Source organism: Biomphalaria glabrata, chromosome 11, assembly GCF_947242115.1.
Source record: "Biomphalaria glabrata chromosome 11, xgBioGlab47.1, whole genome shotgun sequence".
NCBI lineage: Eukaryota > Metazoa > Mollusca > Gastropoda > Planorbidae > Biomphalaria > Biomphalaria glabrata.
This window is the reverse complement of record NC_074721.1, coordinates 13,142,037-13,145,056: the sequence shown is the minus strand read 5'-3', so window position 1 is coordinate 13,145,056 and position 3,020 is coordinate 13,142,037. Positions and strand designations below refer to the sequence as shown.

At 34.8% G+C, this 3,020-nt stretch overlaps 1 non-coding gene across 1 annotated transcript; it reads right to left on the bottom strand.

The window, feature by feature from the left end:
• Positions 1-2,527: 2,527 nt before the first annotated feature.
• Trnak-uuu (transfer RNA lysine (anticodon UUU)) lies at positions 2,528-2,600 on the bottom strand. Its single transcript has one exon. It is a non-coding gene; the product is annotated as a tRNA-Lys (tRNA).
• Between the last annotated feature and the right edge of the window lie 420 nt (positions 2,601-3,020).

Sequence of the window (3,020 nt, the reverse complement as noted above, 5' to 3'; positions counted from 1 at the left end):
CTGCTGTGTGCCCTGCTCAGTGCCTGCTGTGTAACAGAATACAATGCCTTCACACTGCACACGTCGGTTGTCGCCAGAACATTTTTTTAAAGTGTGGTCTTTCCCATGATGGACAACGAGTACCTTTGAGTAAAAGCGTTCGAGAAGTCTTAGTTACTTTCTGTACAACGCCCACGTCTCACTGCTGGCTAGACGCTGAGGTTGTCGGGAAGTAGAAGTCTTTCGTTCCGCCCTACTCGTGTTTGAAGGTGTTCCAATGGATCAGTTTAAGATTTTAGAAAGAAATTTAAAGAACAAAAAAAAAAAGAATTGTGCGCATTGAGTTTATGTGCAAGCAAAGCAGGAAATAGATTTAGTTTAGAGAGTAATTTTTCAAGCGTGATTAGTTTTTTTTTTTTTCTTCTCTTTCTTATATATAAAAAAAAAATGATCAAAGCCTTTTATTTAAATGTGACCCCAAACTGTTCTATTTTTAGACTAGTTCATGAGAAGCTTAGATGAAATGACCACATAAGTTAAATGAGTATTTCGCGTGTTTTGTTTTAAGCACACACACACACACATTATCACACACACACATACGACAAACGCACACACACACCTAAGCATGACGCCACGTCTTGTACCTGACAAATTTACTGGCCGCCTTCCATGAAGAATTACCTTTTGATGCCTGACCCCCTCTGTCAGCCGCTGTTATTAATACTTAATTAATGACCGTTTATAATTAATAATGTTCAACACAGGCGGCCCACCTCCTAACGTCTGCAAATCCGCAATAAAAAAAAAATAAACACTTCGCGGTAGCATATATTATAGAAAGGTAAAACCAGGTCTGCCTGAGATGTGCCAAGATGTAAGGCAGCTACTGAAACAGTTGAATGAGTGCAGTTCATGTTTTGTTATACTTAGTAGGTCCTGTTTAGTATTAAAAATCATTCTTACCATAACAAATAATATAATTTAAACCAAAAAAAAAAACATTTTTTAAAAACCTTAAAAAAAAAAAAAAAAAAGCTTACATTAGGCATAATTGTATCAATTAGTTAGGATCAATCATGTAAATAAATTTGTAATAGATATAGACTAACAATAAAAAAGCATTTATAAAAATAAAAAAAAAAAGGTGCGGGGGAACGACCTGAATTTGAAATCATGGCTAAAGCTTTCTCAGGCTTCTCAAGCCAACACGCTAACCACTCTGCCAGTTTTGTTGATTCGTGTGTTTTCAGGTAAAAGAAATAATTGTGCAAAATTTCAGCTTGATCCGAGATATTAGGTGTTGAAGAAATAACGTGTAAAAACTTTTGACCAGACGGATGGACAGACAGAAGAGACAGACAGACAGGCATGCAGACAGACAGATAGAGTGAGCTGATATAAGCTTTGTTATAATAATATGTTATTCTTGTTGATCAATTTCCAAACTTTATTTCCTTAACAGATGAAAAAAAAAAGTAAGTTAATAGGAATTATAATAAAAACCCAAAATCCTAGTTTAAACCAAAATTCAACTTATTATTTTTACTACAGAAACCGTCACGGGTGAACAAATCTCTATTGTTCTCAGAATGGTAACGTTACACAATAAAGATTTGGTTCTTGAACTGAACACATCGGGACACATTCTTTGTTGCTTGATGTAAGACATGCTATGAAGATTGTGTGTTCGTGTTTTTGATTGTAGATTTTCATGCGTGGCGGAAAAACTTTAAATAGCTTTTTGGTGCGTCCGGTCTATCGTGAGATCTCCAGTCCATTCAGATTGTCATACGTGGCGAATAGAAAACTATAGACCTAAATAGCAACCATTTGTGGTGTAACTGGGGTTGATTAAGCTGTGCAGTCACTCGACTTGTATGTTAGCTATGAGGCACTACGCCGGACGGCTAAGTTTTATGCCAGAGCACTACGGGAGGACTAGTCCTTCCTGCTCTGATTTTTCAATAGGAGTTCATCTTAGGTGTTGATTAGAGATATTTGTTTTCAAAGATAATTTCTGTGCACTTTTGAGCTTTTTCCAAAATCAGATTTACTTAGCTCTTCTGTTTGTAGCATAAAATAATTTTAATGTATGGGAAGCGTAGGACGTAATCATCTTCTTTTTTTTTGAAGTAACGTCTGTATAATATAAGATAAGATAGGTCTGAAAACTTGTTAAAAAAAAACAAAAACAAAAAACAACTAACTAACGGTACTATAGATGCTTTGATATGAAGATCCACTTGCAGGGATTGAGATATTGTTGGAATTATTGCTCAATTCTGTTTTATTTAGTTTATATCGACAGTGATATAAATATTATATTATACGTAGACATAAAATGTAGAGGCGAAATCTGTGTACAAACGGTCGAGGAATGTCTGTAGTTCATCTTGTACACATAAAAGTAAACCGCTCTGGTTGACGATGAAACCAATACATACTTACAGAAAATGTTTAACGTCAAATAAAAAACATTATACTAAATAAAAATATAGTATTAAAAATATAATTAGCAAAAAAACAATGATTTAAAAAAATTTAGCGCCCGATAAGGGACTTGAACCCTTGACCCTCAGATTAAAAGTCTGATGCTCTACCGACTGAGCTAACCGGGCTCTCACATATGAGAGCAAATTCACGCCAAAAATCAGTTTAAATAGTACTTTAAAAAAAACTTTTCAATTTGTCGGCTTTAAAAAACATATTGGGTTGAAATTGTAAAGGAATAGTCGGTCTTCAGTCAATTTAACCGCTACCTGGTTTCCGTCGTAAAAATATCTTTGTTGTTAAAGACCAAAGGTATACATAAACTTTACAATTGAACTCCAACTCCATTCACTGTACAACTCCAACGTCTACAAACTTCCATTATATTTTTTGTATAATAATTTTATAAACATATATTAAAACTGCTATAGTGCACACTTATCCTGGCATAGAAATCACCAACAGTCTATAGACATCATTCCAGTAACTTTTATTTAGTAGTATGCCCCGCGGCCCTCGGGCCTTAGTTTGTGTATCACTGATCTAGC